Source organism: Hippoglossus stenolepis, chromosome 2 (genome assembly GCF_022539355.2).
Source record: "Hippoglossus stenolepis isolate QCI-W04-F060 chromosome 2, HSTE1.2, whole genome shotgun sequence".
Lineage (NCBI taxonomy): Eukaryota > Metazoa > Chordata > Actinopteri > Pleuronectiformes > Pleuronectidae > Hippoglossus > Hippoglossus stenolepis.
The window spans coordinates 5,115,254-5,140,686 of NC_061484.1; the positions used below are offsets into that span (position 1 = coordinate 5,115,254).

The 25,433-nt window shown below is 42.3% G+C and overlaps 1 protein-coding gene across 1 annotated transcript in view; it reads left to right on the forward strand.

The window, feature by feature from the left end:
* maml3 (mastermind-like transcriptional coactivator 3) overlaps positions 1-25,433 on the forward strand; it is a 110,637-nt gene that overhangs the window by 25,046 nt on the left and 60,158 nt on the right. The gene's annotated exons all lie outside the window — the stretch shown is intronic.

The following is a 25,433-nucleotide window of genomic DNA, read 5'->3' on the forward strand; positions in this document are numbered from 1 at the left end:
GCCAACAAGTCGGGTGGGGGTGCTTGTACGTGTATGTGTGTGTTTGCATGGCTGGCGTGGTCAAAAAAGGTAGCTCGGGGGTAGGACAGAGAGTGAATGGGTGTGGAAGAAAGACACAGGGGTAACAAGGGGGGGGCATGGAGCAGCTCAGGCATTTTATAGATGTGTTATAAGGGACCCTGAAGGAAGGAAGTAATGACAGACCAGATCCTCCCCCACCTCTCGGCCTGTACACACACACTCGCTCTCCATTTCCTGCAGTAATTGACCCATCTCTCTCGTATCTTCTTTATCCCCTCAATTTGACCATCCTTACACACACACATACAATTGATGGCCATTCTGTGACCTGTCACCAGTTGTGAGCAAGAGAGGGAGCGGGTGGGAGAGGAGAGAGGAAAAAAAAGAGGGATGGTGAGTGTAGAGATGAGTGGGAAGAGGGAGGACTCCAGGAGGAGATGCATGTTCAGGGAGGGAGCTGTGACATTACATGTGTAAAATCTGATCAGAGTCCTCGCATGAAAGAGTGACTCACGTGTGTATGAAGTTAAACATCGGGGGGGAAGAAACACCTACACATGTGGGAAAACTACAAAATGGTGCATTGCTGCCACCATCTGCTAAGGAGCCTGGATCAGTGATAAACCCCAGTGACAACAGAGCTAATGGCGACTGCACCAGTCGAATTACAAACCACGTCAACGTCCGTGTAGCACAAACGTGGACCAGAGTCTCTTCAACCGACCAACACAGTAAAAAAACACAATGGAATTTTTAAAATACAAAACAGTGAGTACATTTATTGGTTACACATGTTTTTTGAGCCCTTAGGAACATCCAATGTAGCATGTCTTCAGCCCTTTGAGTTTAATATTTCCTGTCGAGGTAGAAACACTGAAACTGTGGCACCCTCCTTTCGGTGGGAAGCATCCCGTCTGTGATGAATGGCCTCGTGATCAGCGAATACAATTCATTTTCAGTAATACAGCTATTACAGAGCTTACATGTATTTAATGTCATATATGATTCTACACTAGAAAATCTTTCCATAGTTTGATACATGGAATTTAAACAGATGAAAACTTCCATTTCTACTACTTCTAATTGGCCGACTTAACAGAAAAACATAAATCTTTCCTTCCCAGTTTTCCATTCCTTCTCATTCAGTCCCTTTTTTCACTCTTCAATCTGCAGGCCATGAGTATGTGCAGCACTGAAGTATGCTTTTCTCTCACACATACACACTCACATCTGCTCTCGGCCGCTTGTTGCTTATACTGTAGACTTTTTTCAATTATTTTATATGTGACTGTCTCTGTGCCTATGTGTACCTCTCCTCTTCCTCTCCTCCACTCTCGTCTCATCTTGTCTCATCTTGTCTCCTCTTCCTCTCCTCCCTCTCGTCTCATCTTGTCTCCTCTCCTCCTTTCCCTCTCGTCTCCTCTCCTCTCCTTATGTCTTGCCTCTCTTACTGTAGGACTCAGGTTTCCAGCAGTGAGAAGACAAAAAAAGGAGAAAGAGGGTGTGTGTGTTTGGGGGTTGGACTTTAGTAGCAGGTAACATTATAGCCCTTTGGGAACTTTTGTTGCAGCTGTTCTCTCTTGAATAAATTTCCTCTCTCTGTGTCTCTCCTTTCATCTTGCTCCCTTTCTTTCCTTGTCTTTTAATTTCTTTTACTCTTCTCGCAAATTACCTACCAGCTTTTCTCTCTCACTATCTCTCTGTCTCTCTCGCGCGCACTCTGCGCCCAGCCAGCCACAGGAATGTATCTCGAGGAACGCCTGGCGAGACGAACTGGATCAAACGAGTTCAGAGCAGCAGTGGAGCCCGGCTGTCTCTTGCTCTCTCCCAGCCTCCATCTCTGCTCCCGCTCTCCCCTCGTCTTCCTCCACACTCCTCCTTCCGTTCCCCTGTCTCCTGTTCCATGTTTTCTCTCTGCCCCCCTCCCCAGGTTTCCCTCTTTCCTCCTTGCTTTCCTGCAAATCCTTTCCCTTTTGCTGCTCTTTTTCTTCTCTCTGCTCTCTCTTTTTTTCTTCCTCGCTCTCCTTCTCCCTCTCTGTCGTCTTTCTCCTCAATTTCTCTGGCACGATACAGAGACGAGACAAAGAGATCTTTTGAATGCCTTCGCGTGTAGGAGGTTGACCTCAAGGGAGGGGATCGTGTGGATGTTTGCCCTATGTGCATGTGTGTGTGCGCATGTGTGTCAGGCTGTTTAGAGCCGTTTAGCCCCAAAAAAAAGAGGGGAATGCAATTTGATACAAAGACACACACACACACACACACACACACACACACACACACACACACACACACACACACACACACACCTTCTACACATCAGACAGCAAGTCGTGTTGTGCTCTCCACCCTGTCTGTCAGTCACTCAGGCAGCACTCCTAATTGGCTTATAATGCCCTTGTTACCATAGAGAGACCCTTTTGCCCCACCCCCACTCCTGTCTGCTAGCCTGTTTGTTACTCTTCAGAACAGGCCATCAAGTATGGGGGTGGGTTAATATCTCTCTCTCTCTCTCTCTCTCTCTCTCTCTCTCTCTCTCTCTCTCGCTCTGTTTGTGTGCACGTGCATGTTGGAGTTAAGGGGTGGGTGCAGAATCAGGTCTCCCCCAGGGGCACTTGCAGAGGGATGCGCTCCCATCTTTGTCTGAGGGACAATAGAAAGCTGTGTGTACATGCGTGTTCATAGACATCACATGTGCATGGTTTTGATTCCTGTTTCCATGCATCTCTCTCTGTGTGTGTGCGTGTGCGTGTGTGCGCGCACATATACAGATGATGAGTGCGTGCGAGTGTGCACACAGATAATTAGTGTCTCGTTTGTGTATTAGACTGGTAACTCCTAACAGATTTCAAGGTCAAAGATCTCCCTGCCTTGACTTGGGTCCTGCAAACTGTTTATTAGAGAGTAGTTAATTTGTTTGCTAGGTGCTAAACTTGTATCTTAATGTTTACACTAGAGATTGGGGATTGACAACAAATTCACTAACATTGTGACTCACAATACTTACTACATACTTTCAGACATGCACTTAACTCCGCAGATACTCCACATTTTCTCTGGAGGAAAATATGTTTTCCTTGTAAGGCTGCAGATAGTACTGAAGTTACAAAAAACAAAACAATCCTCTTATGCTAAAGTTGCAAAAACATCAAAATCTTTTTGTTGGGAGTGTCATGTTTAAAATATATTACACTACAGATACAGACTACAATACAATAGTGTAACTTTAAGGTATTCTGTTAGATTACATTACTATTGCATATTAATAACACTGTGAATGAGTGTGTTATGCTTCATTCACACAGCACTGAACCCAGGAGTGATGTTTAGTGACTTCCACAGCTTTGTGTTTAGTGTGAAAACCAGTAAACAAGATGAAAATAAATCTGGGTGAATTTAAACACTTTTTGCTTTCTCTGCCCACAGAGAAAGCAAAAAGCCACAGTGTCAAATGGTGTCAAATGGGTAAAAAGTATATCAATATTAAGAATTACATCTGCACTGGGGCACAGAGTGAGGAAGCTAGCTCACACACCAAAAGTTTGCAGACTTTTTCAGAATGACACTCCTTACAACACATATCTTCACCCAGACCAAACAGTCTCAAGCTGCACCAAATTTCACCATTTGAATCATAAATATCACTTTCCTAATTCTTTTTCATCAAGATCTATGAATTATTCCCTGGAAAATGGTGGAAATGTTGATGAAATATGTCCTATTTCGCAAAGTTAGAGAAAATTATCAAATAAATTTGATGGTTTCTTCCCTCACCCATACAGCATCCTTTCACCAAGTTATGTCATTATCTGTGCAGTTGTTTTTGTGTAGTCGTGCTTACAAACACAACAAATCAACCACGAAAAAATAGACACGGGTGAAGACATAACCTCCTTGGCAGAGGCGGCTAAATACAGTTACTCATATTTTGTATTGTTTTGACATAACTCATTACATGTGTTCTGTTACTCCACAACACTGCTATTGAAAGATGTTCATATGTTGATCTAGATCAATCCAAACATGAGAGGAAGAGAAAAGCCATTGCTACCTGTTGAGCTAAAGTAACCGGTAATTTCAAATCCCATGTATAACAACTAGCGATAAAGAATGAGTGCTTGGGCCAAACTCGTGTGTTTGAATGTACAGGGTAATTAAATGTAAAAGAAACTAACTAAATATAAATATAAAAGAAAACACAAATAGAACCATATAAAACTAGAATTAAAATTAAAATATAAATGCACATCCTTTCTGCATTCTTTATTGTATAGAATAAGTTTCAATATAGGTATCAACAATCATAAACTCTAATGTGAAATGCTCGTATCAGCCGATATTATCATCGGTTAGGCTTTAATGTGTACATGCTGATCTGGAGTCAGCCTGGAAATGTTGGTTATAATTCATTATATTCTTTAAAATTATGGTTACCCTGGCAGACCAAACATATATAAAATGTTTTAGAGTCCACCATATTACTATTTGGATCATTCAGTCAACTTATGACGGTAAAATAATCATTGATTTTATGATTAATTAGTGGTTTAAGAATAAGCTGCCAGACATTGTTGTTAATGTGTTATCATTAAATGGGTTATAGTGGATAGTTGCAGGCTATAGAATAGTTACGGTTTCCTGTAGAAAGCTGTGTTCCCTTTTTCAGATTCATACCTGTCATGATCAGGGCTGCAGAGCCACAATTGTTTAACCCATGTTGACCCAATCATAGTATCATCAGAATTCATTTTTCTGCTTTATATTAAGTGAAAGCTTTTCATACTAAGTGGGAATTCCTCTTTCTTTGTCTCCATCTCTCTGTCTCCGTTTAGCTATTTTCCCTCGCTCTCTCCCTCTGTGTAAATGTCCAATGCCTCTTTAAACCGCATGGTGTTTGAAATCAGGAAGTGGCCTGCCATCTTTTCATTGGCTGCTTTAGTGGCTGTGGGCGGGTCATAATCATTGCGACTAAGCCAGGGATAAAAGCCACAGTGGCTTCTGAGCCGATGCAGGCTGTGAGTTTCCAGATGATCTCTCAACAGCAGACACAGACACACACACAGACACACACAGACAGTATGACAGTTCAACAGAAATGAGTGAGCTGCGTCTGTGTGGGTGAACCGGAGGAAATTCAACCGAGATTAAGTGAATATGGAATAGAAATGGAGGGAGGGGCAGGATAGCTAGCTCCAATGAAGATCTCAAGGTAGGACGGTGATATGATAACTAGAAGGAAAAAATTATAAGTAATTAGAACAAGACAGGTTATATTGGAGATGTAAAGGAGCACAGCAAAAGACGCAGAGAAACACTGAGAAAATGAGGGAGGTAAGAGGAGAGATGTGCATGTTACAGCCGGAGTGAACGAGAGGGGGGACGGAGGGAGTGAAGGAAGAAAGGAAAGGTACATGTGACAGGGAGGAGGAAGAGAGCGGCGTATGTCAGCTAGAAAACAATAAGAGCCATTTATGACACATCTCCAGGGGTATCGACTTGACATGTTCCTCCTAATAGGAGCTAAAATAATTAATAACTTCCTCTGTCACTTTCCCTCTCTGCTTCTTTTTCTCTGTCGCTCACACACAAAACACACACACACTCTTGACATACAGGAACCCATTTAGACACTGCACATAAGCACACACACACACACACACACACACACTAGTGAGATGGAGAGACGGATACAGAGAGGGAGAGTTCTGTTCTAATGTTCCCTCACATGAATAAGTGATGGTGTTAAGAAGCGACAGTCTGGGTGGGAGGGTCGTCGGGCGGTGGGGTTGGGGGGGGGTTAAGGGTGTGAGTGTGTATGTGCATGCAGACACACACGCATACACTAACACATACACGCTTATTTTGTGCATGAACGGTTCCTCAGGATCCCAGAACCAGTGCTCTGGAACAAAGCCAACTGCTGGTGTGTGTGTGTGTGTGTGTGTGTGTGTGTGTGTGTGTGTGTGTGTGTGTGTGTGTGTGTGTGTGTGTGTGTGTGTGTGTGTGTGTGTGTGTGTGTGTGTGTGTGTGTGTGTGTGTTCATTGTGTTTCGTGGCATGTGTGTGTGACATGCGGATGTTTATGGCCCGGGGGCATGAGAGGAGAGAGCAAGTTGGAGGGAAAAAAAGGCAGAACTACAAATAGGGAGGGAGAGGAGGACCAGTGAAGAGAACAGGGTGAAAAAGAGAGAGAGAGACGAGTGTGTGTCGGCATTGAGATGTTGAAAGCGAGCCGCAGGCAGTTTGTGTGCTCTCTCTCTTGTGAGAGCACATGCACACACACACACACACATACCCCAGCTTTCTTTCTCACTCCTCTTTGTGAGCCTGGAGAGCAGATAAAAGCTGTCCTAGTCTCGTGGACAATAACGGCCATCACAGCTTTGCTGCAGTCAGTGTCGCCTACCTGCCTTCTCTTGTCTTTATAGAATGAGATAGTGTCTCCAGTGCCAGCTTTATGTTATCGCCTGCTGCCCACAGCTCACTGACCGTCTGTGTAAGTGCTGTGCTGCTTCCATTCGAGCTTAGAGTCTTACAAACCTTCCTGCTGCTTTGTACTCGGCACATGACCTCCTCTCACACACGGCTGCAACATTGCAGGGTTCAGTATCTGAGTAATGTAGCACTTTTCTTTGTTCTTACTCGTGCATGGAAAGACATTCAGTCTGTTCTTCCTTTACAGTACGGCTCTTGACTGAAGAGGCATTTTTTCTATTCACCACAGGGGGCAGCACACCTGGAGAACAGCAGCAGTCTGGAAATAGGGACACAACAGAAGAAGATGATTCTAAATCTTACATATGGTTTTCAAGACTATACAAAACAGACTAATGCCAGAAAACATCTGAGCAGTTTCATGATGAGCATCATAAAAGCCTCAATTGCAGTAACCGTTTTATATAAATCAATTCAATACAATATATATAATGAATTGAAGGTAATATTCTTGTTCTCTTTAGCTTAAAATTCCACAATAGTCAGACCTGGAAAAAATTGTATGATCTACAAATTCAAAATCTATTTAAATAGATTTAAAGACAAAAGTAATCAGTTATCTTTCACTCAGTGGCACAGAATGCAGTTCTATCTCGCTTGCCTTTCACTCTTTAGTCTGAGTACCTGTCAGAGCGCGTCATTCGTGTATATGCACCCCTTCTACCACCATAGATGGAATGTATTCTGGGGGAAACGCTGGAGTACCTCACTTCATGTTCCAGGGCCTAATTGCTGCTGTTTTGCACTCAGTGTTTTATTTCATAGGGAGGCTTCAGATAGAATTAGTTTTTATTTCCCAAATATATTTGTACAAGAAATCTGTGAAATTAACAATGTTCATCACCAGACTGCTTTTTGTCTGACTTTAAAATTTACCTTGTGGAGTTTTAGACAAAAGCACAACAGATACTGGGTTTTGGGTCAATTTTAGGGAGTACAAAAACTGAAATCGATTAAATTAGGGCTTGGCAATAAAACAATATCAATCATTTTCATCAATAGTAAAATAACAAAATGTAATATCAATATAATATATATCAATTAATGTTTTTGCATTGTGCAGTGAGGATGAATAACTGATTTAATAATTGATCTACCTGAGATTTGTAGTGTTTGTCATCCTCTGCTCATAAAGAAGAGTTTAAAATCACAACCTTAATTCAGGAGTGAAAACACGTGTTTTTATCAATAATATATTACAATATTATATAAATACTAACTGTAATAATAATTTGTTCATTTCTTATGGTAATAATTGATATCGACTGATTTAAAATAAAAGAAATACATTTATTGGTGATTCCATTTTTATCACCCACATCTGTGATATATTGGTTAATATTTTGTTAATTACTTTTACAGGCTACTGTAGGTTGATGGGCTGTTGATTGTTAGTCCTTTAGCTGGTGGCTACATTTGATACAAAGCATTTTTTCTCTTTGTTGGAGATTATTCTGTTCACTTTCACCTCAAGCGTCGTCTGCATGAAAACAAACAACTTAGCTCCCGATACCGATAGTAATAGACCTTCGTCGACTAGTAAAATCAACTGGAATCTATTTCAATTGCTAATAGCGCTATGTAGCAACATTTACGCGAGTGGATAGCCAATTCATTTTTAACGTGTTAATGTGTGCTTGTATTAAATATTCCTGCTACTGGTTTTCTGAATTATGATACAATAGAACTCAATTAAATTTGTTACTTAAGGACTGCCATATGAAGGTCTTGTTTCTGTGGTGTGTTAGGTGATTGATATGTTGTCAGAAATCTAAGGTATTGGCAGTGCAGTGAAGCATATTACCAGAGAACATTGAAAAGAAAATCATCTCCAAGGTTTGTACCATCAGGTCATTCATACAACAGTTAATAAATGTTTGCAACATGAGCACTGCAGCTGAGTACGATGTATAAGGAAAAACTAAGGCAAGTAGCTCCCATGTTATAATACAAAACACAGAAAAACAGAGGAGACATTTCACTTGTACTGTTTTACAGTCAGCCTTCTCCACATCACTAGCATTAGCACAAGGCAGCAATAATCTCAAGTGTAAATTAATTTGGGCTTTTGACTCACCTGTTTCAGTTTCCCTGCATTTTGTTGTTGTGTTGTGTTTGTAGGCGTTATTTCCATAGCTCAAAGTTGGCCTTCCATCCTGTTGCATTAAACCCCATCAGAGGCTTGTGTGTGTGTGTGTGTGTGTGTGTGTGTGTGTGTGTGTGTGTGTGTGTGTGTGTGTGTGTGTGTGTGTGTGTGTGTGTGTGTGTGTGCATGTGTGTTTGCGCACAACACAGCGGGAGGTTCTCTTGTGTCTGTCGCGTGTTAGAAGCGTCATCAACACCCCCACTTGCTTGTGGTGAATCCAGTGGGGATCCCCTGCTGTGTCCTCACATCAGATTCTCCTGAATTGTTAAGGACTCTATACTCGGGGGGCCAGGCGGAGAAAGTCTGCAGAAACTGTGGAGCCTCTCGCTCTGAGTTTTGCGTTCACACATGCACCTCCTCCGAATAAAATACGGAGGATCTGCGGAATTCAGTGCATGTCTGAAAGCAGCTTGAGTGATGTGTGGGATTTGGGCAGTTTTGGAGTTAAGGGGGCAAACATAAACCTAAAAGTATGTGTAACCCATATCATTTCATAAGTGTGTGTGTATGTGTGTAACTACATTAGCAGATGTGTTTGGCTGAAAGTCATTTATATGGAAATGATGTCATTTACCTCTGAAATGCATATTTTTCAACACTGCGAAATAGGGCTTATCCATACTGGCAAAGGTGTGTGTGTGTGTGTGTGTGTGTGTGTGTGTGTGTGTGTGTGTGTGTGTGTGTGTGTGTGTGTGTGTGTGTGTGTGTGTGTGTGTGTGTGTGTGTGTGTGTGTGTGTGTGTGTGTGTGTGTGTGTGTGTGTGTTTCTGAGAGCGAGAGAATATGAATTTGCCTTTTGGAAGGATGGTGTGGTGGCACAACACCTGTATCAAGATGAATTGTATCTATTTGTGAGTGTGTGTGTGCGCACGCACACAGTGGTTGGGTTACCTTGTGTTGATAGGAATGTGGAATTGCCATGTTTTGGGGAAATGCAGACGTCATCTTTCCATAGTGAGTCAAAGCCTGTTGCTACAAAGCCTCACTTCCCTCTAGCTGATGGGCAGCAGTGTGCACACTTGCATGGCCATCACAAACATACACACACACAGATACAACCTTAACAAGCTGCAATCCCAGACACTGGAGCAGGTGTTCAAAATCTTTACAACCACAGTATTCATGGGTAGAGATGATATCACCTTTTTCACATGTCTGTCAGTTATCACATAATACATAATTAGATACACACTCGGCTACAGCGATCCCATGGAGAAAATGAAGACGTGTGTGAGCTACAAGCGCTCATTTTTATGATGGACAGACAGCAGGAAGTGATCCTCACTGCAGATTTGACCCAATGAGCCCCAGAACAGCACTCGTGTCCAGGCCGACAGCCTCTCGCTGCTATCCACAGCCTTGAATAACCGCGCCGAGCTGGTCGCTTTGGCAATAACTATCATTAACACACTGATTACACGTCTGAGCATCTTAAAATAACACGTACACACTGGGGCAGTGGATCAATACTTGCATGCTGGGGTAATGATGGGTCTGCCGGCTCCACACTGATGAGAGAGATGATGCATAACGCGGGATGGGATGGATGGAGGGAGAGAGAAGGGAGCAGGGGATAGATACTAAAAAAAGAGTATGGTAGAGGGTAAAGAAAAATGAATGGAGAGTCATTAAATGCAGTTTTAGAGGGCGGGTAAACGTCTACTGAATTCAGTATATAAAGTACAGTTTACATGAGCGAATCAAGAGTGACCACACACATGTAAACACAGCAAGCGCAGGCATGGAAACAAAATAACACAGCACATATTTGTTTTTACCTTAAATGAAGATTGCTTTGCCATGAGATGGGATCAAGGGGATGAAAGACTGCGAGAGAAGTAGAGGCAGAGATATGTAGATAGAGAGGTCTTGATAGAAGTCTTTCTATCTGCTGGCCTCCTCACTAATTCTGCCCTGAGGCAGGGAGGTGAACAACACAAACACACACAAGTGTTGTCACAATACCAAAAGTTTTGTTTCGTTACAACACCAAGTCATGAATTTCCATACTGATACTTTTTCAATACTTTTCTTAATAAAGAGATTCACTCTATCTGAGCCTGTGGCACCAGACTTCTGTAGTAAAAATGGGTTAGAAAAATTAGAGTGATAAATTTGTCATAGCAGAGGGCCTAATTAGTTTGTGAGGCTACCAGTATTGTGCAAGCTAATCCTGGATTTGAGCTTCATTGCCATGAAATGCCAGACTTACAATGTCATTTATGTTCATTATTTCCATGCGCAATAAGATAAAAGTTTATCTGTTGAGTGTTTCCTTGTTTGTTTGTTTATTTTCATGCATGTAGGTGGGTTTCTGACAATGGATAAGTAGCCTTCATTTTATAGCATTAGACTATAATTTGGATTATTGTAAAGATTAAGGTCATAACTTGTTACCTTAAATAACATGACATGTTATTAAAGCTGGTGTTCCCTGGTTGTCATTCATAAAGTACAGATACTATTACCTTTAACAGCTGAGTATCACGATATCTATCTAGTTTCAGTATACCATGCAACACACACACACACACACACAAGCCTGACAGAGATCCATTAACACTGTACAGTTGTAAAACTTGTATCTTTCCTAAGTAAAAACCGCAATATCAGAAAACACTGCCGATATTATATATTAATTTAAACAATCACAAAATCAAAATGATTGCATTTCATAGATGCAAATATTACAGTAGTGCAACACTACACCTGTAAATCTTAGCAGAAAGCAATAAGGTTTTTTATATCACCATCATTTTTCCCTAAACTACCAAGTGATTATTATATATGGAGTCGTAAATGAGTGATTGAGTGGTTTTAGAATCAGCTGCAGTTAGTACTTGTGGAGTTAGTTGGGGAGCTGATGCAGGTTTGCCGGTGAGTAAACAGCTATGGCCTGCCAAGCCAGCTGATTTCATAAGTGTGAGTTGGCAAGCTTGCGTTCTCTGTTGCTAACAAGTTTAAAGTGAACAGTACAACTGCTAATATACTAATACAATGTATTTGACAAGTGGGGCTTGAGATTTCCCTTTCCTTAAAGGGGACATAGCATGCCCATTTTACCACAAGTTGATATGGTTCCTTGGGGTCTTAATGAAATGTCTGTAACATACTTTGGTCAAAATACCACAAGGATCATATAAAACAGCACCCTTTTTACCCTGTATAAAACAGCCCTCCACAGAGTGACCTGTTTTGAGTGCCTGTTCCTTTAAATGCTAATGAGCCAGCTCCCCCCTCCCCCCATGATTTTAAACGATATAAATTACATATTTTATATGATATAAATTATCAAATATGCATCCCATACTTTGTATTCCCCTTCTGTTGTCCTGGAGTTTTAATTTTCCCAATCACATAATTAAATGTCCCCCTCTGCCCCCACTACAAGCACACAAGCAGACAGACAGAGAGAGAAAGAGAGGGGGCTATGAAGACCATCATTTACCCCGAACCCCGACATTCAACGGTACAACAACAAGCGGAGAAAGCAGAAAGCGGGCTGACCTTATATATACAGTCTAGGGGCTGACCAGCGGAGAAATGCTCGCCCCGTGTGAACAGCCAGGCGGCTGCGTGTTGAGAACGGCGCTGCGCTGCCTCGCTGCGCTTCACGCCAGATTTCGGCGTAACTACTGTAACCCGGCGTAACTACTGTAACCCGGCGTACAGTAGAGCTGAACACTGCGGAAGTCTTCCACACAGCTGGCAGTGTGGAAGACCACTGCGAGGGTTGACACAACTGGGTTGACACAGTCAAACCAGTTTTGTTAAATTCACGTGTCAAACCCAAATGAAAGAGTTGTTAAGAAAAGCCCTATGTGGATTTACTCAGTCTGTGTAAACAGATCCACTGTGAGCCACAATTTCTTTTTTCATATATATCTTTGGGGCATTTCAACGTTATTGACAGGAAGGTACAAGTTGTGGAAGACACACAGCAAAGGGCTGGTTCAGAACCGAACTGAACCACTGCTGCTGCAAAAGGACTTGAGCTTCTATATGCAATTCCATTGAAATGAATGAATGTCATTACCAAATTTAGCCACTGTTCATGTCGGTCTAATCAAGCCATTAGGAAGCTGTTCACAACGTTGTACACACAGTGTGTGGGTGAACAAAGGCTGCGTAGGGGCTTTAGAATATGGATGCATTAACCTGTAAAGTAAAAGTTTGATGTTATATGTGACCTTGAATAGTCTCTAACTGCAGCCGTTCCACATAAATACGTTAACCTGACCAAAGGAACAAGTGACCTAGCCTTAAGACACAGAATAAAAGAATACCATGTTCCATCTGAAAAGTCATTCAAACTCTAGAGTTTTATTTAAGTACAGTTCTACCACATATGTGATTTGTTATGGTCCGATTCATATGTGTCTTCAGTGACAAACACATGTGCAGCACAGACACATACAGGCTTTCAGCCAGGTATACTACTTCCTCCACATGCTAACCCATTGTAAAGGACATAAATTATCTGTGTGTGTGTGTGTGTGAGCACGCATTCTTGTCTTGGATCTTGCATTTGTTTTCTGAACGCGCAGACTGAGTTAGACTTTGTTCTCTCCAGGTCTAGTTGAAGTGTGTGTTCAGGCTATGTAAACACACACACACACACACACACACACACACACACACACACACACACACACACACACACACATTCAAAGACTTGCACAGAGGCAAGGCAACAGCAGTCTACTACTGTGTGACCTAGTTATGCACACAGGAAAATTGAAGAGAGACTGAAGACGGCAGAAGGAAAAGAGTGGAGTGGAACGGTTTTATTCAGACAACATCTCGCTGGAGACTCATCAGGTGATTTATCCTGACTGAAGCGATGAGGCTCGTTGATCATCTGATTGGTCAGTTCACAGGCAAATAGTTGATTATGAAACAAGAAGTGAGAGACAGAGCCGGGATATACAAGAGGCAGAGAGAGAGGAATAACGAGACGGCTGTTGTGACTTAAGTTAGTGGGATGTGCTCTGGTGTGGCCATCGATCTGCACAACTAAGGACATCTGGAGCACAGAGCACACAGGCTCACACACACACACACACACACACACACACCCCCGCTCAGTGGGTTCATTCCTCCCAGAAAGACACACAAAACTCCCCTTTCAGCATGTCAACACACACACTTAACACACACTCATTCACACTGATGCGTGTGTGTGCAGCCAGTGAGATCCTGGCATCGCTGCCAAGTAGCCATCAGGGCCCCTCCACTGGCCGCCACAGTGATCTGTTACCATAGCAGCCGCCCTCCCTCACCACTGTGGCTCTTGCTCTCTTGCTCCGTCTCTTCCCCCTCAGCTCACAGGCAACAGTGGAGAGAGGAAAAACTGGTGAAATAGAGAAGGAAAAAACTGCCATTCCTGCTACTAGAGCATCCATAAATCTATATCTGTGTGTGTGTGTGTGTGTGCACCAGTCTGCCTTCACGACAGACTGGCAGAGGCACAATCCGGCTGGTTTCGGCGCAGCCAATCGTACACTCGCCTTCTGTGGCACATTGCCTGACCGAGCCAATCAGAGGAGTGTGTATGAAACCCACACAGATGTATACGTACTGTGCGTCCATGATACTAAAACTAACACTACGCTCAAACATACTTTGTTTTTGGCTGCAGATGCCATCCTTAGAATGTGAAAATGGAAACGGCTGCATATGAGGGAACAGAGGTGAACATTTTTTTCACCTGTCTGATCTTTTTCATTCTTTCTCTTTGCCTTTATGTCACTCTCTGTTGCTGTCTGTCTTTTATCCAGTCGTCCTCTCACCCTCACTCTGTGTCTCGCTCTCTATTTGATGTTGCCCATGTTGAGTTTTTCTCTTTTGTTGTTGAGGACAGGTGTTGGACACAATCTGTCTTTATCTTTCTCTCTCTCTGTGCATACACACACACACACACACACACACACACACACACACACACACACACACACACACACACACACACACACACACACTCATACACAGCTGTCAGGCCCCTCCTGGTGACCATCTGGCCACGAAGCCAGGAGCCCCCTCCCCCCCTCCCCCCCTTCACTCTTTCTTTCTCTCCGCTCTTTTCCTCTCCTGTTGTGCTAATCTTTTTTTTCGTATCTGCAGTCTAAAGCAGCAGATCATAAACTATGGATTTGATTACTTTCCCATGCAGCATGATATGAACAGTTTGATAGACCTTCCAGACAATGACTGGCCACCTTCCAAAATGAAGGTGGCCAGATTCGAAATGAACAGATCAGGTGACCAGCAATGTATACTCGTAGAAATGTCCTAATCATTTTTTGAACCCCTTCCCAATCTAATTAATTTAAAGCTAGGGTTGGTAATCCAGGAAAAGCCAGCAAGAGGAGGGTGCACACAGGCAGGCAGATCACTTAGGCCATTTGCAGACATGAAAGTCCGGAGAATTGGGATCGGAGTTTTTTCAGAGTTTGCCTTTCACACATGCAAAACGCAGAGGGAGGTTCTCTGAACAGACACGTTCAGAACAGCAACAATCCTCTGCATTATTCAGGCAGACGTACAGCAGGCAGGAAGTGACGTATTAGCTCCACCAGTCTCAGCTGAAGTCAGTTTACCTTCTTCTGGCACTGGATTAGTTTTAAATCAAGAGAAGAATTTAAACCTGTACAGCGTTCCTATAATGTTTTTTTTTTAAATATTTTTTTACAGTGTCCCCCAGTGGTTACTATAATATAAATGGAGAGAAGAGAGTATATTAGTGTCTGTTGTGCCAAGAAAGTTTGGACAGGATTTGCACAAGATTTGCACAGCCTTTCTTCAACCTCCGCAGAAACAAGGTCAAACGTTTACTTGTGAATGGGTTAAGTAAGTGTGACAGTAAATGTTCCATTGAAAGAAACCTTAAAGGGTTAGGGAACAGAACAGCAAATACGATTTTTTCTTTTTCTGACCTTTTTTAGATAATTTTATGTTAATGGGGTGTCTGAATCTCTTTTATTGGCATCCTGTCAATGATAAAACCACTATTGGCCTGGGTAGAGTATAGGCAGAGATTCACCATTACCAGCAAAGTGTGTTGTGGTGAGCGCTTCTATTCAACAAGGCTTACCCTCTACCGGTTCCACAACCTGCCACCAGTTCTACAACAAGGACATGATCCCCCACTGGCTTCTCACAAACAAGCAATATCATTTGTTTGGCAGAATAATCCAAGCTCATTCTGAACCTTTGCTGGATTTCTCAACCAGGTGCCATGGTCTTCATTAACCTTTTTTATTTATCATCATGGCTCAGTTGTCATCCGTTTGGCCAACGCTACATGAAAGCAGTGTCAGGAGACAGGGAGGAACAGGAATTATTCCAGTATGGGAGTGTTTATGCAGTATTCCAGCGTGATGACCCCTACTGTTAACCTTGCAATTCTAATAATTAGCTAGTCTAAATGTAATTTGGTCTTAGATGAAAGAGCTATTCCTTGAGGTAATGTTGTACCTTTGTCCAAGCTTGCAAAAAGGAAACAAACACAGTAAGATGAGCATCAATGTTCTGTTTTTATGCCGGTACCAGTAGTCACAAATCTGGATCCATGTATGTGTAAAAGGACGCGGTCATGCGTCTGTTCCTAGAACGCGATAGCATAAGTAAAATCAGAAACAGGGGTGGCAATGTTTGGTTCAGCGGGAACAGGTAAAGGCATAAAACAGGTTCTTTTGAATAGCAATATAGAGGCTATATCCATACTACTATGTTTTTGTTTGAAAACACAGTCTGCTACGGATATGCCTTGCGTCCACACTACTCAAGTGTTTTAGAGCTAAAATTTGTGTGTGTTGTGATTAGCAGACTCCACTTTGGGACCCAGTTTGTCTGGTATCAAATCAGGAAGAAGATTAGAGAGGTTTCTTTTACACAGACACCCCATGTTTTTATAGAGCTAATAGGTCAACAGTTGTTGCTGTTGGAACTGCGTTTTCATGTCTCTCAACAGAGTTTTTTAACAATTGTCCCATTTTGGAACAGAAATCTGTAATTTCACCATCTGATGCAAAAATGTCCCACTAATCATGCACTGTTTAGTTTAGTCCTTTTTCCCTCTGTCTCCTTCTCTGCTGTGTGTGTTTTGTTTGTAGCTGCTGGCTGAGCCCATGTTGTTGAGTAAGAGAGGGAAGGGGAGGAAGAAGGGATGTGGTGGGAGGGGGGAAGAGAGAGCGAGAGAAAGAGAGGGGGTGGATCTGTTGATTTACTAAAGACTCAAACACGACCAGTCTCCCCTCCCACACACCCACTCACACTTCCTCCTTCTCCCCATCAGTCCCCTTTCCTCTCTTCCTCCCTCCCTCTCTCTCCCTCTCTCTCTCTTACTCCCCCCACCCCCTCCTAGTGTGATGGTACAGCTCCAGAAACAGGAAGGAGCCGCAGCTCTATAAATAGAGAGGAGCTGCTCAGTCAGGAACCACACACACTCACACACATGCACACACACAGTTTCCCCTCTCTTGTTCCCTCATTCTCTCCCTCTCTCTCTTTCTTCCCCCCACCTCTCTCTTTGTTGTTTCTCTGCTCTCTCTGCTTGCCCTTTTTCTTACTTACACTTCATCTCTATAATGTAAACACTCCAACACACACATACACACACCCGTGCAGAGTTGCAGGCATATACATACACACACTAAAAGACAAACATGCACACAGTCCTTGGCTGTGATGGTAATTAGTTGTGCGTTCAGTGGTAATAGTTTATAAATGTTTCTGTTGACACACACTGCTCTTTATCCCCCCCCCAAACCCCCCCTCTCTCACACACACACACACACACAGACACACAGAAAGACAGACACACAGTTCTCTGATATTGAATTGTGGGGTTAGGGATAGAGAGAGTAGATGGGGAGGGGGGGTTGATGGTTTTCTGTGGCCACTAGGTTTTTATGTCAGGTCAGCAGGTTTGAAAGTGCTGATGACACACGTAAATGTGCGTGCTCACTACCCGTCCTTACTGCACACACACTTATAATATATATGAGAAAGAGCTGCAATAAACCACATCACAACAGTGTATTTGTGTGTGTGCGTGCGTGCGTGCTTGCGTGCGTGCGGCTTCTACCTGGCCCTGTAGGGTAGTACAGTTACTGATAGTTGTCTGATATCAACTCGTCCCGAACAACAGTGTGATAACATTCCTCATCTTTGTGTTTGGGTGGCATGGTGCTGCAGTGATTAGCACTGTTGCCTCACAGCAAGAATGTTCCTCAGTTCTCTTCGTACTCTGGTAGATTGGGATTAGTTTAATTTGAGACTTTAAATTGACCGTAGTTTTGAATGTGAGTGTGGATAGTTGTTTGTCTCTGTATGTTGACACTGTGATACCCTGGCAACACGGCCAGGGTGTACCCCACCTCTTTCCCAATGTCAGCTGGGATTGGCTCCATCTCCCCCCCACAACCCTTACTTGTTAAGAAGACACCTTAATATCTCAGCTCAGAACATTCGCATAAGAATATCATTGTGTTTTTAATAAAGTTTTTATTTTGACTGAATAATAAACAATCAACTAACATCAAAATAAAACTAATCTTATTTGCAGAACTGAAATTAGGTTAAAAAAAGTATCTACGGCTTTAATTGTTTAGAAGATTGTGTGTGTGTGTGTGTGTGTGTGTGTATTCAAATCAGGGGTGTACAGGCCCCCGGTGTACAGGAGACAGACAGGCAGGCGCTTTCTCTCTCTCACTCTCTTTAACACACACACACAAATACTCACACGCACACACACACACACACCCTTCTCTGGGACGACGGCCAAATCGTTCTTTTGTTTGTACCTTCCTCTTGTCACTCGGAGTTTTCTGTCCTTCACTCCCACAGACTCTTTCTTTTTGTGTTCCTTCAATGCTCAGTGTTCAGGGATCTGGTTGGGAAAACTAAAAACCGTGTTTCTGAAAAGGTCGACATTCATGAAGAAAATCTCAGTCTTACATCAATAGTACAACAATAGTGTAAAGTGTGAGAGTAGAGCAGTGCACAGTCCCTAGAATCTGTGGGCCTCTTCAGAAATCCTGTGTTGTACATTCAAATCTGACCTATTTGCCTCAATGTAAGAAGAAGACAAAGGCACAGGCAAGTGTTTCCCCCATGTTTTCAGTCTTTATGCTAGCCTAAGCTAACTGCATGGTTTAGCTACATGTTTAAAGACATGAGAGTGATATTAAACTTCTCGGCTAGAAAGCAATTACATGTATTTTACCTTCTGCTCTGTGACCACAGAACCAGGCCCAAATCTCTTTATGCCAACAAGTGCTTTCAGGCTTGGGGCAAGTTTCAGACCCTTAATGTCTGGATCATTTACAGAGCAACCCGCCTGCCAGATTCCAGTATCTTGCTCAAGGACACTTCAGCAGGATGGATGCTTGCTGACACGTGCTTGAAACTGTGTCCTTGAGATGAAGGACAGACTCTCCTGCCTGTTTTGCCTTTTGATTTACCCTCATACGATCCTCTTCTTGTCACTGAAGTGAGTAGTAATGAAATAACACAGCTAGATATTTTAAAATGGATGACAGACTCTGTCTCGCTGCAAGCCCAGACAAAACACTCTTTTTCCCCTAACCTCTGGTCACATACAGAGGATTTATCAAGGAACAGTGAGATATCATCATTGGCAACTGCTCGTGGTTTCTTTAAAATCAGCCAGACAGTCGTTCACTCAGGTCATCTTGTCACTCTTGTCACTTTTCTATAGAGGAAATGAGTTTTGAGGTAAACAGTAAGGCATGCGTGTCACTCTGGACAGGGGAATTGTCGCAAACTGCTCGAATAATAGCTTATGTTCTACACAAGTTAACAGTTGTATCATTGTAAAATGCAGAATACAACCGCACAACAGCTGTTAGCAACAGGTTCAGCAACGTTTGGAATTGATTATCCATGTTGTGTTTAACATGACAAATCAGCGAAGGCTACGTTGTGCCCAAAAAGACCCAATCAGCAGGCGGTTTTGAGTCATTGTTTCTAAACATCTCTATTTCTGCCCATCCAGACTAAAACGCTACAACTCCAGAGTAGCGTGGACACCAGGTGTATCCGTAGATTGTTTAAAATTTAGTGGTATGGATGAAGCAAAAGTTTCCAAACTGCTGTTGTCATGGAAGAAATCTTAATGGTTCAGTGTGTAAGATTTAGGTGAAAGGGATCTATTGGCAGAAATTCAATATAAAATAAAATAAAATGTTTTCACTAGTGGGTTTCGTCTAATTTGTACGAATTGTTGTTTTCTTTAACCTAGAAAGGGCCCTTTATATTTAAATACTTTATATTTACATTGGTAGCGGGTTCTCTCTACGGAGGCTGCCATGTTTTTTATAGTAGCCCAAACTGGACAAACCAAACACCTTTTTGAGGTTTTATGACAACTGAAGGTTACCACAGGTTCTCTTTCATGTTTGGAAGGGAAGGGGTGGGTGAGGTGAGGGGTATTCAGCTGCAACATGAAACTTCACCACTAGATGTCACTAAATTCTACACACTGAACCTTTAAAGCTGAACAGCAGCTGATGATTCCTAATAGGTGGAGACACAACTGAGCTTTTTACTGTAAACCTTCACACCAATACTCTCATACATACACACAAACACATTTACTTATTAAAAACTTGTTTGATTTAATTGACTCATTTCACAGTCTAGTGGGCCCAACTAGAAACACACACACACATACGGTCCATAAATGGTTCACAGTGGAATGCACCAGTGAAATCTAATACAATTTCACAAATATTTTGTGATTGTGAGTGACGAACACTGCAACAGTGCATTTTTGATATAATTTGATGCAGATCCTTTGGTTGTAAATGTATTATTATTATCTCCTACCACGCAAATATAATCAGGCAACATAATTCACATTTCTAACTTCTTTTCACATAACTCTAACCAGGACTTTGAACAAACAAATGTTCCGTGTAACCCCCCCCAAGAAAATTTGATGTAGTTTGATTGATTACTATGTATTTTCACTTAATTTTTAACCAGTATCATCAAAAAACATCTGTTGCTATTCACAGTACCCTCAGACATTAGCAAGTAGAAAAGCAAAACAAGGAGGCTCACTGACGACATGAGCGTTCTCCTAACATAGCTAAAAAAAGATTGATTTGTCTGGGGTTTTCTCATCATCCATTAGCCATCCCGTGTTCACTTTCGCAGTGATCGTTAGATCTCTCTGACCGTTAGAATTCATCCGTGACAGCTGTAATTCTGGGCTTTTTGACACTTTTTCCCGAGATTTTCTAAACTCGTTTTCAGTCATCATGAATTTATTTCTTCTTTAGCAGCAAAACCCTTTAGAAGAGCCCATCCGAAAATCCTGAAGTTGAAACACACAAAAATATCTAAAAGCTTGTATGTTTATTAGTTTTTGACCAACCAGCCAGCAGAGAGAGAATGGAGAATATCATATTAGAATGTAAGCCTGCTAAGTTTGTGTGTCTGATAAACTCCGCCTGGTAAAGTGAATTTTCTTGGACAATGGTAATCACCTGTAGTTTGTGTGGGCCTTTTTTTTGGTATTACTTACTGGGTCTGTAAATCAGAAGCCCACTATACATGTGGGGTCCGACAGCTTTGTGGGGACCAAAATGCTGGGCCACAAAGGTTTAACTAGCTTTTTGAGGGTTGAGATTTGGTTTTAAGGTTTATAAGTGATTATAATTGGGTTTAAGTTAGGGTTAGTGTCATGAATATGAATATAGTAAGGTGTGTGTGTGTGGCATGGCTATACCCTGCATGTTTTTTGACGGACTGTCCCCTGCGGTCAGAACAGCGAGGAGAGTGAGGAGATGATGTAGCGATGAGAGAGGCAGGAGTGAAAGAGAGAAAAGGATGGATAGAAGTAAGGAAGGAGGGTGCGAGGAATGGCCGTATGGCATGAATGAAATATATTTTCTTCACAAAGCATGTAACTGTTGTGATTTTGTTGATTAGATTTACTCCACCTTCAGTGATAAATATCAGTAATAATATAAGAATATGTTTTTTATAAAACGTGTGTAATCCTAGGTGTTCAATGTTACCTGTTACCTTCATATTGAGAGACGTGTCTGCCAGATTCCTTCACATTTAGTTTGTGACGCGGAGAAAAAAATTCCCCATATTTTGTCGACACAGACGTCTTCTTTTATTGTGGGGACTTTGGTTTGAATTCAACATGATGCTCAACCTTTAAAGCAAGGAAGGTCCGAGGAAGGAAAGGAGGAAGGGTGGTTGAGAGTGAGTAAGTGAGCGAGAAGAGAGGAGGAGGAGGAAGAGGAGGAAGAAGGATGCAGCGCACAAAGCACCAGAGCAGCAGGTTGCTATAACAACAGCACCTTAGTGGTTCCATCTCTGTCTCTCTTCTCTCCCTCCCTCTCCCACTCTGATCACCCTCTCATCGTTTGCTTCCCGCTGTCATCTTGCGCGCTATGGCTTTCCATCAAGCCACCTATCTCCTCCTCCCCCCTCCACCTCTTCTCTCCTTCACAGTCTCTCCTCCTCTTCATCATCATGTTCTGGTAGCTCCTCCATTCAAAGGAGAAAAGACCATCTGCCTGACAAATAAATCCCTTCTTCCTCCCCACATGTGTGCGTGTGCCTCTTACCTTTGTCTCTCTGTATCTTTGTCATTTTCCCTCTGTGTGTGTCTGTTGTGGGAGCCGACAGAGGAGCAGTCAGCAGGTGTTTATGTCAAAGAGTACACAGAGAGAGACACGGGAGGGGAAACAAGCGGTGCTCTCTTCCTTTTTCGCTCCCTCCTGTCTTTGCTCTTTTACATCCTCTCGTCCTTTTGACGCCGATGCTCTTTTTTTCTCCCTCTACTCTCGAGCACTCCAGCTTGATTAAACTACTTCAAAATTCTTTGTCTCTACGACTCTCTATCTTCTTGGATTCGTTCCCTCGCACGTGCAAGCGCTGGTTCCACTCAATTCACTTCACTTCAAACGTGTTTTATCGCTGTGATTGTCAAATGAATGAAAATATTGTCAGGTTCTGTTTGCAGTGCATGACAGGTATATTACTGTAATTCAGAGGTGTAATTAGGTTGGTAATTGTGCTAAAGGAAACAAATGATTAATTAACTACAGTTAACATAAAGCATTTTGTTAGCAGCTTGCAATATTGTCATTCACTCTGTCACGTTCCCTCAGGCTACGGCGTGCTGACTCATACAGCACTGAGCAGACTGAGGCACAGTCCATCTTTTTTTCTCCTGTCTGAATACATTGTTTCTATTTCATTGTTTCTGTCTCGATATACAGCATTTTATCAAGGTTAAAATGATAATGTTTTCTTTTATAGTTGTGTGTGTATGTGCAACCTCTGTGTGCATGTTAGCACACATGCGTCTGTGTGGGAGGGTGCTATAGTTCACACCACCTGGATAATTATGGGAGTTTTTATAGGTGGGCTTTGAAAGACGAGTCTGTTATTATCAACATGACTCACTGGCATTTAGGGAAAGCCTGCAACACACACACACACACACACACACACACACACACACACACACACACACACACACACACACACACACACACACACACACACAAGCCTGCATACAGGAGACTTGAATTATTTAAACCCATTGATTGCAGGACCACACACACACACACACAAATGCTCAGACACGCAAATGCACAAACACACAAAGTTGATAAAGCTATGTCGTGACAGTGGAGATTTGTGTTTTCCTGTGTTTTTCTCTGTTGTTCCTGTAATGGTTTCACCAGCGAGCGTCCAAGCCACACACACACATGTTTGTACTTATCCTCACTCTGTAGGGTCTATGCTTAAAATCGTCCTCACAAAGGTACAGGAACATGCACACAAACCCACACACACACACACACACATACGTTGTAGTTTTTGGCTGTCAATACCAATAATATTTAGTATTGATAATTAGGCTGGCTGTCAGTCATAGTGAGGCACACAGGGGAAAGCCAACTTGATAGCCCCCACCACCAACACACAAACACACAAACGCGCACAACTCACACACACTCACACACTACTAAACCAAGAAAGTCAAAAATATGATGATTTGTGTGCTTGTGATGTGGTGTGTGTCTATTTTCGTGATGTGGTGTGTGTGTGTGTATGTCTGCCAGCTTGAGTGGGTCCACCTCAGGGTCAGAATACAATCTGAATATATTTTGTCTGTTGTTCCATCTGAATAACAAAGAGCTAAGCATGCATTTACACACACACACACACACACACACACACACACACACACACACACACACACACACACGTATCAGTGGCGCTGCCTTTGTGTCTGTGTTTGACTCTTTCACATGTGAATGCTGGGAGTGTAAATGTTACGATATATTTACATATTCTGCAGTTTCTCAGCTCTTCTTTTAACACACAAGGCTGTTTGAAATGTAGATCTGTACTGTATATACTGTGAGTATATAGATGTGAGTTTAGATGTGTGTGTGTGTAAATTGAATGAGAGGATGAGATAGGAAGGGCATTTCAGAGTAAGACGGGTTAAGTAATATAGCACCATTAAAAACTATTTTGTCAGTATGCTATCCCTTTTTTCTTCTCTGTAAATTTACATCAATGTGTATCTTCATCAAATGGGCTTCAGAAGAACATTAAAGTAGTTCTTGGTTTGTAAATTAGGACATTTAGCTGTAAATGAGTAGTGCTTACCTGCCTACACATGTCCTTGCAAGAATATAAAAAGGATGAAATAAAACCCTGTCCATAGCATCCATTCCTTGTGCAATGAATTTAATTTGAGCCTTTACCAAAGGTGTGAATCTTAAATGTGGGCTCAGATTTGGGTGGATGGACGAAATGTGTGCCCTGGGAACCTTTCATAAATGAGGTCCCTGCTTCCCATCCGTCACTTTAATAGCATCCACTATTTCTTTGCCAACTTCATTAGGGTTTGAAATTAGCGAGAGTTAGGAGTGAAATTGAGATTGAGAGTTTACTAAATTGCACAGAAACTTCAGTTTTTATGCACTTTACTTTTTTTCATCATACTCTATTTGTTGTAGTTTCCCATTGTTTATCCCAGTCTACATATCGGCCAAGTCTTTCACCAATTTACAAACTAAATACTTACTATCTAATGTTCCACATTACAAAAGCACTAACAACTGTGACGCTCTCTTACATTGCTGCCTTACCAAATTAGTGAGTTCACCTGGGTGTCACATTTCCATCACTGCAGAACAGAGCTGATAAAAACCTGTGTCTTCTGCAGAGTCATTTGACCCGGGAGTGAATTCTGATTGTATCCATTCACATTGCAGACAAAAGCCAGATGTTGCTGTGTTTTTTGATTAGTGAAAGGTGCTTTAGATACCTCATACTTCCATCCATCATCAATCAAACAGATTTGGTGGCTAACTGTCAAGCTAGCCCCTGCTGAAATGTATATATCAGAGACAGTTTGCCCTGTCAGCATCACCATGTGAGATTGCTGTTTTCAAATGTATCCACTAAAAAGTTGTGTTGGTGATGGACAATACTTGTTCGTTGTAGATAAAAGGTTAACCTTGTTAGATCTTCAGATTTCTCATGTGGACATGGACTTTCTTGTTCCTCACTTGTTGTTTCTGTTCTTAACTGTGCCCCGCACCTCTCCTGCTAGTTCTCAGTTTCTTTTTGCTGTCCCTCCATGCCTCCACTCCTCTCCCACCCAGGTCTATGATAGTGATTACCTTAACTGCCAGCCACCGTCCATTAGCACCCTGTTGTTATCTTGTCTGTGCCATGGCAGAGGCACTTACGTCT